The sequence below is a fragment of the Macaca thibetana genome, chromosome Y (assembly GCF_024542745.1).
Source record: "Macaca thibetana thibetana isolate TM-01 chromosome Y, ASM2454274v1, whole genome shotgun sequence".
Classification (NCBI taxonomy): domain Eukaryota; kingdom Metazoa; phylum Chordata; class Mammalia; order Primates; family Cercopithecidae; genus Macaca; species Macaca thibetana.
Window position 1 is genome coordinate 2,407,083 of NC_065599.1, and position 14,344 is coordinate 2,421,426.

The window sequence follows — 14,344 nt, forward strand, 5'->3', positions numbered from 1 at the left end:
AATGATACTGCTTGGATGCCATCACCTTTTTTAAACCAGGATCCTGAATTAAACACTGGGACAGTAAATAGTTCATATCAATTTGGGGTTGAAGGGTTATCTATATGTCTTGGGAGTAGTCCACATTGTCAGCATCTTTCTCATGAGGCTTGGACTGTTCACTATAACCATAGTCACATCTCTGCCTTTGCTATGTTTATTGTGGCTCAAAGTTTTAAGTATAATCATACTGCAGTACTTAATGAAACTCTGCCAAGTACATTATCTTTATGCCCTATCCCTGATGTGTCCAGAGGTGTTTCCCAACTAGAGTGGACTAGATGTAGAAGTAGTGGGCCACGATTTTTGTTAGAAGTATAAGGGAAGAGTAGTAAATACCTTGTTACAGATTGGAGTGTACATGGAGATTTTCAGACTAAATTCAGCCATGTCAACCTTCGTTGGCATAAAGGTAATCACAGCATTTCTGCAGATGACAATGAAACTATTATTTGGCATGATGGTGGTCTATCACCCCCTATGCCACATTGGCTAATACCTCACAAATACAAGGTCATATTTGGAAGTTGCTAGCTGCTGGTTAACCAATGTTCACTTTCACAGGAAACAAGTCCTTAAATCTTACTAATATTGCTAACTATTTCCATATATCTTTGCATCAAAATAGTTCTAGATATGTTATTGCATGTGTAAGAAAGCCTTACTTGTTGTTGACAGGAATTTTTAAATGGGATAATAATACAGCGGTAGTTAACTGTACAAACAATTGTACATTCTTAAGTTGTATAAATACTACTTGGTTGAATGATAATTGGAATGAGTCTCACCGATTTATATATACTAAGAGCCAGAAAAGAAACCTGGCTACCTGTAAACTTAACATGTACTTGGAGTGAATCTACTGGGGTTACTCAAATTTACAAGGTTATGTAAGATCTTATGCACCGCAGTTGGAGGATGGTTGGAATCGTCGTGACCACGGTGATAGGACTTGTAGCAATTGCTTCCACTGCCGCTGTTGCTGGATTAGCTCTACACCAGAGTATACAAAATGCAGAATTTGTGCAGCAATGGCAAGAACAATCATATTTGTTGTGGCAGCAGCAACGAGACATAGATGCTCATTTGACTGAATGAGTGGATAATCTGGAGCAAGTGGTTTCTTGGTTGGGAGATCAGCTAACAGTGTTGAATACCCAAGCTTTGTTGAAATGTGATTGGAACACTACCCAATTTTGTATTACTCCTGTTCCTTTTAAAAGCACTGTACATAATTGGACTGAGATAAAGAGACTTTGAATTGGTCATAATAATCTTTCCGTAGAAATACAAGAATTAACGCAGAACATTTCTGAAACTTTTTGCAATCAGTTACTGTTGCTGACTGGTGCAGATTTGATGACTGGTACTGCACAAAGTTTGACGTCTTTGAACCCTATGAACGCTGTAAAAACTTTGCTGACCTGTTTCTAGTAATGTATTGATTGTTGTTCTTGCCTTTGTCATTTTCACAGTCTGCTGGAGACGGTGCCAAAGGGCAAACACCAAATCCCAGTGAGCCCAACATGTAATGATGGTTTTAAAAGAAATTCAAACTTGTAAATAAGGAAAGGGGAAATGTAGAGGACTACGTGCTCACAAACAGAGTGTTACCGATAAGTCCTGCTCTCGCAAACGAAGCAAGGCATTCCCCAAAAGTCCTGCTCTTGCAAACGAAGCAGGGCATTCCCAATAAGTCCTGCTCTCGCAAATGAAGCAGGGTGTTCCCAATAAGTCCTGCTCTTGCAAACGAAGCAGGGCCTTGGGGGCTTGTTTATGTGTAAACATCCTGAAAATCCAGACAGTCAGGGAAAGGTCAGAAAACCAACAATGTGTCTTGTGACTTGGCAACATTCCACAAACGACTGTATAAAATAAAGCAGAGCGTGCCATTCGAGGCGGCTGCCATGTTTGTCTTGTCTTGTGTTGTCTTGTGTGTTCATTCCTTTGTTTAGGAAACACGCAGACCCCAACACTAAAGTATCAGCGATATTCCATATACATACATAAATATACACCTATATATGTAAATGCATTGCAAATCTGTGTAACTTTAATGTGTTTCATGTATTCTCAAGTTATTGATGCACTTGTTTCATTTTTCTGGTAATCTTTAAGATTAGATATTGTGCCTGATTGAGGTTATTTTTCATTTCATTTTATTTTATTTTTACTTATTTTTATTTTTGAGTTAGAGTCTAGCTCTGTGGCCAGGCTGGCGTACATGGGCATGATCTCAGCTCACTGCAACCCCTGCCTCCTGTGTTCAAATGATTCCTCAGCCTCAGCCTTCCTAGAAGGTGGGACTACAGGTGCACCACCATACTTGATTAATATATATTCGTACTTTACTAGAGATGGGTTTTCGTCATGTTGGCCAAAATGGTCTTCATCTTCTGACCTTGTGTTCTTTGCATCTCAGCCTCCCAAAGTGCTGTGATTACAGACTTGAGTCACCGTGCCCAGCTGATGCTATCTCTTAATGTTGCTTTTGAAAAGTACTGGATGCCAGATCATATCCTACTCTATCTAAATCAGAATTTCTAGAACTTGGAAAAGGAATCCATATCCTTAAGGAATCCCAATTGGTTGTTTTGGTTGCCAGGTTTAAAAATGACTTCTATTAGAAACTCAACATGCATGTATGTTTTTGTTAAAATCAAGTAAAATAAATAAATAAATAAAATCAAGTAAAATAAATTTAGTGATAATGTAAATAAATAATTCATTTAAACTTTTTGTTGATGTTAGCATAAATTAAGAAATGTGACTTTCAGTAAATCTCCCTTAGGGTAGCCTGATTTTTCACACATCAACCTGTTGCACAGTAGTACTAAAGACATTGTCAGAAATGTACAACAAAAATATTTGTAGTGTTTTCAGTCTTAAGGCAACATTTTGAAATTAGTAATTTATGGATATAGTTAAAATTTACTGGTTAAGATCTCAATGATATTGATAAATATTAGGTCATATTTACAATGATTAATTCAGACAATTAGCAGATCATTTTAAGTAACTGGTTAATATCACAAATATTTTACTATCAAAACTATTTTAATTGACAAAGTCCATTATACGTTTATACATTTTAAGGAATACAGACAGTGTGTTTAGGTTTTAGGAATTTCTGAAATTTGAGGAAACTGAGTCAAGATATTTGTATCACATTGTGTACGATTCCCTGTGAGGCCCAGACATTAGCCAAGAATCAAACATACTAATGTTTCTCTGAAGATAAATGAATATTCCCTCTAAGGGTGAAAGGTATCTGAAAGAAGACTAAAATAGTTTCCTTCAATTAAGTCTTTATTACATCAGAAATTGAGTTACATACCAATCTTGTTTTAAAAAGCCTGGCTTAATTGACCTTTTTGATTTCAGATAATGTATTTTTTAAATTATACTTTAAGTTCTATGATACATGTGCACAACATGCAGGTTTGTTATACATGTATACATGTGCCATGTAGGTGTGATGCACCCATTAACTCATCATTTACATTAGGTATATCTCCTAATGCTATCCCTCTCCACTCACACCTCCCCCACCCCCCTCCCCACAATAGGCCCTGGTGTGTGATGTTCCCCTTCCTGTATCCAAGTGGTTTCATTGTTCAATTCCAACCTGTGAGTGAGAACATACAGTGTTCGGTTTTCCTTTCTTGCAAAAGTTTGCTGAGAATGATGGTTTCCAGCTGCATCTGTGTCCCTACAAAGGACACGAACTCATCCTTTTTTATGGTTCCATAGCATTCCATGGTGTATATGTGCCACATTTCCTTAATGCAGTCTGTCACTGATAGACATTTGGTTTGATTCCAAGTCTTTGCTATCATGAATAGTGCTGCAATAAACATATGTATGCCTATGTCTTTATAGCAGAATGATTTATAATCCTTTGGTATATACCCAGTAATGGGATGGCTGGGTTGAAGGGTATTTTGAGTTCTAGATCTTTGAGGAATTGCCACATTGTTTTCCACAATGGTTGAACTAGTTTACAGTCACACCAACAGTGCAAAAGTGTTCCTATTTCTCCACATCCTCTCCAGCACCTGTTGTTTCCTGATTTTAATGATTGCCATTCTAACAGGTGTGAGGTGGCATCTCATTGTGGTTTACATTTGCATTTCTCTGACGATGAGTGATGATGAGCATTTGTTCATGTGTCTGTTGGCTGTATGAATGTCTTCTTTCGAGAAGCGTCTTTTCATATCATTTGCCCACTTTTTGATGATGTTGTTTCTTTCCTTCCTGTAAATTTGTTTGAGTTCTTTGTATGTTCTGGATATTAGACTTTGTCAGATGAGTAGATTGCAAAACATTTCTCACATTCTGTAGGTTGCCTGTTCACTCTGATGGTAGTTTCTTTTGCTGTGCAGAAGCTCTTTAGTTTAATTAAATCCCATTTGTCAATTTTGGCTTCTGTTACCATTGCTTTTGGTGTTTTAGACATGAAGTCCTTGCCCATGCCTGGGTCCTGAATGGTATTACCTAGGTTTTCTTCTAGGGTTTTTATGGTTTTAGGTCTAGGATGCCCTCTCTCACCACTCTTATTCAACTTAGTGTTGAATATTCTGGCTGGGGCAATCAGACAAGAGAAAAAAATAAAGGGTATTCAGTTAGGAAAAGAAGAAGTCAAATTGTCTCTGTTTGCAGATGACATGATTGTATATTTACAAAACCCCATCATCTCAACCCACAATCTCCTTAAGCTGATAAGCAACTTCAGCAAAGTCTCAGGGTACAAAATTAATGTACAAAAATCGCAAGCATTCTTATACACCAGTAGCAGACAAACAGAGAGTCAAATCATGAATGATCTCCCGTTCACAATTCCTTCAAAGAGAATAAAATACCTAGGAATCCAACTTACAAGGGATGTAAAGGACCTCTTCAAGGAGAACTGCAAACCACTGCTCAGTGAAATAAAACAGGACACAAACATATGTAAGAACATACCATGCTCATGGATAGGAAGAATCAATATTGTGAAAATGGCCATGCTGCCCAAGGTAATTTACAGATTCAGTGCCATCCCCATTAAGCTACCAATGACTTTCTTCACAGAATTGGAAAAAAACTGCTTTAAAGTTCATATGGAACCAAAAAAGAGCCTGCATTTCCAAGACAATCCTAAGCCAAAAGAACAAAGCTGGAGGCATCATGGTACCTAACTTCAAACTATACTACAAGGCTACAGTAACCAAAAACGGCATGGTACTGGTACCAAAACAGAGATGTAGACCAATGGAACAGAACAGAGCCCTCAGAAATAATACCACACATCTACGGCCATCTGATCTTTGACAAACCTGACAAAAGCAAGAAATGGGGAAAAGATTCCCTATTTAATAAATGGTGCTGGGAAAATTGGCTAGCCATAAGTGGAAAGCTGAACCTAGATCTTTTCCTTACTCCTTATATGAAAATTAATTCAAGATAAAGTATTTTGAATCTGTCTTAATTACGATTTTGAAAATACAGTACTGAATAAACAGCCCAGGTGTGATACAAAGCCTTGTAATAAAAAAGAAAAAACACAAAGTGCTCTCATGCCTATTTTAGGGAGTACGTGACTTAGATTTGGAAAGGAAAAAGCATCTTGCAGTAGGAAACATGTGCTTTGTTCATTTTTTTTAAAGTAGCTAGTGGGTACAAACTTAATATTGACCTAACTTGGCTTTTTAGCAGTTATGTGAAATATTCAGTGTGACTTAATAAATCATTAGAGGATCACAAAAGGACCCTCTAGTTACATAAATTAGGATTACATAAATTAGTAACATCTCACTGGCTATGACATAGAAAGTTTCACAATAGAACCCAGTAAGGAAGCATTCAAAACTATCTGTGGAAGAAGATAGTAGATAACATTAAGTTATCAGAAACCAATCTGTAGCCTCCAAGTAGATGGTTTAATAAATATGTAAGAAGAGGTTTTTTATTTTTTATTATTTGTTTGTGTGTGTGTGAGAGAGACAGAGAGACAGAGAGAGAGGGAGTCTTGCCCTGTCAACCAGACTGGAGGGCAGGAGTGCAATCTTGGCTCACTGAAACCTCTACCTCCTGGGTTCAAGCAGTTCTCTGTGCCAGCCTTCTGAGTAGCTGGGATTACAAGCGTCCACTACCATGCCTGGCTAATTTTCATATTTTTAGAAGAGATGGGGTTTCACCAGCTTGGCCACAATGGATTTGAGAAAAATGATAGTTTTTTTTTTTAAAATGTGGTTATGTGGTTACAGATTTTTAGCATTCTTCTAGAATTCTTAGTTGTGTCAACTGCAGTAAAATAAGCCTAAGAATTGCACCAGGATTTGTTGCCCAACTCTGCCAGGAGATTCAAAGTTTTATTGCTATGGGATTTTAGAAACAAATCATACTATATATCTGGAAACTCTATACACACATGCCCCCACTACACACACATGCACACAAACACACAAACACAAAGAATTTTCACTCAATAGACATTATAATAAGCACACTGAAAACTTGAAAATACATGAAAGTTAGTATAAAGCTGTAGAACAGAATGATTGAAGGCAAATGATAATGTCAAATTTTAAACAACTGAATATATTTGATTTTAACAATTAAAATTTTCTAATTGCTCTTTCGTCCACCATCCTATATTTCAAGCCAATTAATTAATATTGTACAAATGGCATTGCGTTCCTATCAACGGTATTTAATTTACAACATTTTAAAAATAGTTTGCAGTCATATATTGTTTACTATGCAACTTCTTGTATTTGCTCTAAAGTAAGGCTACATCACATCTAAGCCTCATCTCATCCAAAGAAGTGATTAGAGTTATACAAGTTGGGTTAATGTGAAAAATAGTGGATGTGGCTTAACGTTGGATTTATGTATGAATTTAGTATTCTCCTTGTAAACTTGAAATGTTTTGTGTAACAAACATTTAGCCTATTCAGTGGGCAGTATTCTACAGATATATATCAACATCTGCTGTATACCAAGCACTGTTCAAGGCCTACAGAGCCAAAGATCATATTTATACAAATTATACATGAAAACATTTGATACTATTAATAACGTGACAAATGCCATGATATTCACTTTATTATAATGTTTAAGACAAGAAGATAATGAAATGTGTACTGTGTCACTTCTTTACCTGAAATAATTAGATTAGAAAAATCACCTTTCTCAAATAAATTTATATTATAAATGCTCCTATGGCAGAAACAAAAAAACCTGGTCTCTGATTTGGAATATAATATTATTATATTAAGTAATATTCATGGCACACAGGAAAAAATGTTTACTTGTAATGGTAATGACAAAAAAGACAGAAGTCTTTTTTTTTTTTTTTTTTTTTTTTTTTTTTTTTTCAATTTTTAACATTGACTCCTAAGGACAAAAAACAGTTAGCAGTGTAAATATATTGCAATTTAGCCAATCCTGAAAGGAAATGACTGATCATTATCAAATCAGACAAATTTGATGGTTGTCATTTTAGATTGTTTTACCCATCATGTGGGTTTTCTTACGCTATTCAAATTGAAATAAATTTTGTACCGCCAGTTTATAACACTGTTTTGTAATCACAGGATTCTTGCTTTACATTCTAAAATGTTGTCTGTGAAAAATAAGTGAACACGAAGTAAGTTTGTTTTTCTTTAAAAATTTAGTCTTAAAATGATACTCATCTTTAGTAAAAATAATGAGGAGAGTTGGACATGGTGGTGCATTTCTGCAATCTCAGGTCGTTGGAAGGCTGAAATAGGAGTGTTCCTTGAACCCTGGAGTGTGAGGCCTCATTAAGCTATGAGCTATCATCATGCCGCTGTCCAACCTGGGCCACAGAGCATCACCTTAAGTTTAGAATAAAAAATGGAACTATGCAAAGTAGTATACCATTACTGTTTTTAATTCACTTGTAGTAATACATGGATAGTATATTTAGTCAAAACTTTTAAAGCTCATAGTGCACATAGTAAAATCCCAGAAGACCAAGAATGGGTGTCAGATACAATAGAACGCTCAGAGTCACTATCAAAAATGAGCAATCAGTGCATAAAATGTATGGTAGTTTTATTTAGCAGTTGTTTCATTGTTTGCCGTTGTGTTTTTTCTTAAAATTTTGTAGAAGACTGTCTCAGAATTAAAAAATTTTTTTAGAAAAGAATAATCATGGATGATTGAAATTAACATTTCAAGCGATACTGAAAATTATTCTAAATACCATTGTACTGATAGTTGTATTTAATTTCAAAGGATAATGGAAATCTTTTTTTTTTTTTTTAGAAAAAAAAAAAAAAAAGGATACTTGCCTGCCAGAGGAGACACTGTGATCACGAAGACTTTCCCATGGCAAGGTTGATTTATTGCACTCTGATGTGCTGACCCCTGCGATTTCCCCAAATGTGGGAAACCCAATTGCATAATTTGTGGAAGTGAAGGATTGTGTTTGTGCTTTCACGTGGAAAAAAAAAAAAAGGAAAGAAAAGGAAATTGACTTGTTTAGTGGATATAGAAACTTGAAAGAAGACCACATACTGGAAATAATTCAGTAGGCCTACAAAAATCGGTCTCTTCCAGTACAAAACAATAAAACATCAAATGGTTATTTCTTAGACAGATCAAATAGTGCTAGGGTGACACTTGCAAATGTCTGTGAATTTTGTCTAGAAGAGGGGGCATGGGGAAGTCCCCAAAGGGCAGCAGATAAATCTGGGGAAAAGATAAGTAATTTTTAAATGTGTAAGCCAATGTTTATGCATTAATATTGCCTTTTAAAACACTTATTTTATTAAATGGTTAGCATTGGTTTGTTTGGTCTTAAAAAGTAAGTTTCCTTTTGGAAGTGACCTGTGTGAAATGGTCCAGAAAATATGCAGCTAAAATAATTCAGCTTTATTCCCTGAATTATAAATCATTTGTAGGAATTGTAAAGATGTTAAAGATGCCAACTTTTTTGCATTTGTTCAAAGTTTATTCTAAATGAAGAAAATTATACATATAAGGTATAAAGTTAGTTTTATCATCAAATTATCAATCATTTTAAATATTTAGAATTGAAAGCCAGATGGCCAAGATGCCTTAAATGAGCATAAGTCCTCTCCAATAGATGATGCTCCATTATATCCTCATCCAACAGGCTTTATGTATCAACAGGTAAAAATAAATAAATAAATAAATAAATAAATAAAGCTTTTATTTTTATTTTTCAAACTTATTTTAGTCTTTTCTTTATGGTCTTCAATTATCATTTTCTTATATATTTTGTAATACATCAGCTGTGACTGCAAATAAAGAAAAAATTACCTAGGACAGCTTTGGGAAGATGATCAGAAGAATAGTTTCAGTGTGGTCAGCCTCAGCCTCTCAAAGTGCTGGGATTATAAGTGGTGAGCCATGGCACCCAGTCAGACTAATCATTTGAAAGCTTTACTTGTGCTGTAATACTTAGTATGATTTCTCACCAAATTCATGTAGCCAAGGGATGGAATTACCTAAATTAGAGCAGTTGCCCAGAGTAACAGCTGTATTGCTCAGAAACCTTATTTTTATAATCAGAAAAAATATAAAACAGGGGAAAAATGTACAAAACAAGCAGATTTTAATTCTATATGTTCTTCACTTTTAATGTTTGATAGTTTAATTTCTTGTTGAGATAGAGAATACTTACATATTTTTAATAGAAATTTTAAAATATTAAAACCAATATACACAACTTTTGTATGTCACAAGGTGTGGAGCATGATCGATTGTAGTTATTGTGCTGGGGGCAGTTCTGTGGTAGAATTTATTAAGTGATAATTCTAAAACTTGGCTTCATCTAATTCTCATGAAGTGCATATTATCAGAATCCACAGCACTTTGAAGTACCATTGCACCAATATTTCTGACTACTTTGCTAGCCCATCAAAATGTTCCTTGAAAGCAGTAAGTCTCCTAGTTTATTTCTATATTATTTTAAAGCTTTTGTTCTCAGATGCCGGGCTTACTGAAGATATAAGTGCCTTCTGATTTTAAATAATTGATATATATTTTTTTCATTTGATGTAACATCTCTATGCCCATTGTTGGAAACAATAGGATATGAAGTGCATTGCACAGTGTGAGGAGCAGGAATTCATTTGTTTGAACTGGTTAGAATATGTTTTTATCTTTTTATAGTATGTAAGATTTAGCATTGAACAGTATGAATGCAAAATGCAGTCAAGTTCGATAAATACACTCTCAGGGCTACTGATATTGGTACATTGTAATGCAACTATGTTATGGGGCTTCCTATTTGACCTATTATTATTTGCAGTCTAATTTCTCTTCTGGCTTAGACTTAGATTTTTTAATTTCTGTTCCACAGAAAGTAAAAGAGAAATATGTGTTCCATAGAAAGTATAAGAGAACATCCTAGCTAACACAGTGAAACCTCGTCTCTACTAAGAAATACAAAAAACTAGAGGGGCGAGGTGGCCGGCGCCTGTAGTCCCAGCTACTTAGGAGGCTGAGGCAGGAGAATGGCATAAACCCAGGAGGTGGAGCTTGCTGTGAGCTGAGATCCGGCCACTGCACTCCAGCCTGGGCGACAGAGCAAGACTCTGACTCAAAAAATAAATAAATAAATAAATTAACAAAAAGAAAGTATAAGAGAAGGGAGCGGAGCAAGATGGCCAAATAGGAACAGCTCCAGTCTCCAACTCCCAGCCTGAGCGACACAGAAGACAGGTGATTTCTGCATTTTCAACTGAGGTACTGGGTTCATCTCAGTAGGGAGTGCGGGACAATCGGTGCTGGTCAGCTGCTGCAGCCCGACCAGCCAGAGCTGAAGCAGGGGGAGGCATGGCCTCACCTGGGAAGCCCAAGGGCGAACGGAATCCCTTTTCCTTGCCAGGGGAACTGAGATACACAACACCTGGAAAATCGGGTAACTCCCACCCCAATACTGCGCTCTACCAAGGATCTTAGCAAACAGGCACACCAGGAGATTATATCCCACACCTGGCCAGGAGGGTCCCATGCCCAGGGAGCCTCCCTCATTGCTAGCACAGCAGTCTGCGATCTCAGGCAAGGCAGCAGCGAGGCTGGGGGAGGGGTGCCCACCATTGCTGAGGCCTAAGTAGATAAACAAAGTGGCTAGGAAGCTGGCCCTGAGTGGAGCTCATAGCAGCTCAAGGAGTCCTGCCTGTCTCTGTAGACTCCACCTCTGTGGCCAGGGCACAGCTAAACAACAACAACAACAACAACAACAACAACAGGCAGCTGAAACCTTTGCAGATGCAAACGACTCCGTCTGAAAGCTTTGAAGAGAGCAGTGGATCTCCCAACAGGGAGGTTGAGATCTGAGAAGGGACAGACTGCCTGCTCAATAGGGTCCCTGACCCCTGAGTAGCTTAACTAGGAGACATCCCCCACTAGGGGCAGACTGCACCCCACACCTCACATGGTGGAATACACCCCTGAGAGGAAGCTTTCAAAGCAAGAATCAGACAGGTACACTCGCTGTTCAGCAATATTCTATCTTCTGCAGCCTCTGCTGCTGATACCCAGGCAAACAGCATCTGGAGTGGACCTCAAGCAATCTCCAACAGACCTACAGCTGAGGGTCCTGACTGTTAGAAGGAAAACTAACAAACATGAAGGACACCCACACCAAAACCCCATCAGTACATCTCCATCATCAAAGACCAGAGGCAGATAAAACCACAAAGATGGGGAAAAAGCAGGACCAAAAAGCTGTAAATTCAAAAAATAAGAGCACATCACGCCCTGCAAAGGAACACAGCTGATCGCCAGCAACGGATCAAAGCTGGCTGGAGAATGACTTTGATAAGATGAGAGAAGAAGTCTCCAGTCCATCAAACTTCTCAGAGCTAAAGGAGGAATTACATACCCAGTGCAAAAAAACTAAAAATCTTGAAAAAACAGTGGAAGAATTGATAACTAGAATAATTAATGCAGAAAAGGCCATAAACGAATTGACAGAGATGAAAACCATGACACGAGAAATACGTGACAAACGCACAAGCTTCAGTAACCAACTCAATCAACTGGAAGAAAGAATATCAGCAATTGAGGATCAAATGAATGAAATGAAGTGAGAAGAGAAATCTAAAGAAAAAAGAAGAAAAAGAAATGAACAAAGCCTGCAAGAAGTATGGGAATATGTAAAAAGACCAAATCTATGTCTGATTGGGGTGCCTAAAAGTGAGGGGGAAAATGGAACCAAGTTGGAAAACACTCTTCAGGATATCATCCAGGAGAACTTCTCCAACCTACTAGGGCAGGCCAACATTCAAATTCAGGAAATACAGAAAACGCCACATAGATACTCCTCGAGAAGAGCAACTCCAAGACACATAATTGCCAGATTCACCAAAGTTGAAATGAAGGAAAAAATCTTAAGGACAGCCAGAGAGAAAGGTTGGGTTATCCACAAAGGGAAGCCCATCAGACTAACAGCAGATCTCTCGGCAGAAACTATGCAAGCCAGAAGAGAGTGGGGGCGAATATTCAACATTCTTAAAGAAAAGAATTTTAAACCCAGAATTTCATATCCAGCCAAACTAAGTTTCATAAGTGAAGGAGAAATAAAATCCTTTACAGATAAGCAAATGCTTAGAGATTTTTTCACCACCAGGCCTGCCCTACAAGAGACCCTGAAGGAAGCACTAAACATGGAAAGGAACAACCGGTACCAGCCACTGCAAAATCATGCCAAAATGTAAAGACCATCGAGGCTAGGAAGAAACTGCATCAACTAACGAGCAAAATAACCAGTTAATATCATAATGGCAGGATCAAGTTCACACATAAAAATATTAACCTTAAATATAAATGGACTAAATGGTCCAATTAAAAGACATCGAATGGCAAACTGGATAAAGAGTCAAGACCCATCAGTTTGCTGTATTCAGGAGACCCATCTCACATGCAGAGACATACATAGGCTCAAAATAAAGGGATGGAGCAAGATCTACCAAGCAAATGGAGAATTAAAAAAAGCAGGGATTGCAATACTAGTCTCTGATAAAACAGACTTTAAACCATCAAAGATCAAAAGACACAAAGAAGGCCATTAAAAATGGTAAAGGGATCAATTCAACAGAAAGAGCTAACTATCCTAAATATATATGCACCCAATACAGGAGCACCCAGATTCATAAAGCAAGTCCTTAGAGACTTACAAAGAGACTTAGACTCCCTTACAATATTAATGGGAGACTTCAACACCCCACTGTCAACATTAGACAGATCAACGCGACAGAAAGTTAATAAGGATATCCAGGAATTGAACTCATCTCTGCAGCAAGCAGACCTAATAGACATCTACAGAACTCTCCACCCCAAATCAACAGATTATACATTCTACACAGCACCACAACACACTTACTCCAAAATTGACCACAAAATTGGAAGTAAACCACTCCTCAGCAAATGTACAAGAACAGAAAATATAACAGACAAACTGTCTCTCAGACCACAGCGCAATCAAACTAGAACTCAGGACTAAGAAACTTAATCAAAACCGCTCAACTACATGGAAACTGAATAACCTGCTCCTAAATGACTACTGGGTACATAACGAAATGAACGGTACATAACGAAATGAAGGCAGAAATAAAGATGTTCTTTGAAACCAATGAGAACAAAGATACAACATACCAGAATCTCCGGGACACATTTAAAGTAGTGTTTAGAGGGAAATTTATAGCATTAAATGACCACAAGAGAAAGCTGGAAAGATCTAAAATTGACACTCTAACATCGCAATTAAAGGAACTAGAGAAGCAAGAGCAAACCATTCCAAAGCTAGCAGAAGGCAAGAAATAGCTAAGATCAGAGCAGAACTGAAGGAGATAGAGACACAAAAATCCCTCCAAAAATTCAATGAATCCAGGAGTTGGTTTTTTGAAAAGATCAACAAAATTGATAGACCGCTAGCAAGACTAATAAAGAAGAAAAGAGAGAAGAATCAAATAGATGCAATAAAAAATGATAAAGGGAATATCACCACCGACCCCACAGAAATACAAACTACCATCAGAGAATACTATAAACACCTCTACACAAATGAACTGGAAAATCTAGAAGAAATGGATAATTTCCTGGACACTTACACTCTCCCAAGACTAAACCAGGAAGAAGCTGAATTTCTGAATAGACCAATAGCAGGCTCTGAAATTGAGGCAATAATTAATAGCCTACCAACTAAAAAAAGTCCAGGATCAGATGGATCCACAGCTGAATCCTACCAGAGGTACAAGGAGGAGCTGGTACCATTCATTCTGAAACTATTCCAATCAATAGAAAAAGAAGGAATCCTCCC

At 37.2% G+C, this 14,344-nt stretch overlaps 1 non-coding gene across 1 annotated transcript; it reads left to right on the forward strand.

Annotated features, from left to right (window-relative positions):
- The first annotated feature begins 8,334 nt into the window (after positions 1 to 8,334).
- LOC126947238 (U1 spliceosomal RNA) lies at positions 8,335 to 8,490 on the forward strand. Its single transcript, XR_007722974.1, has one exon. It is a non-coding gene; the product is annotated as a U1 spliceosomal RNA (small nuclear RNA).
- Positions 8,491 to 14,344: the final 5,854 nt, after the last annotated feature.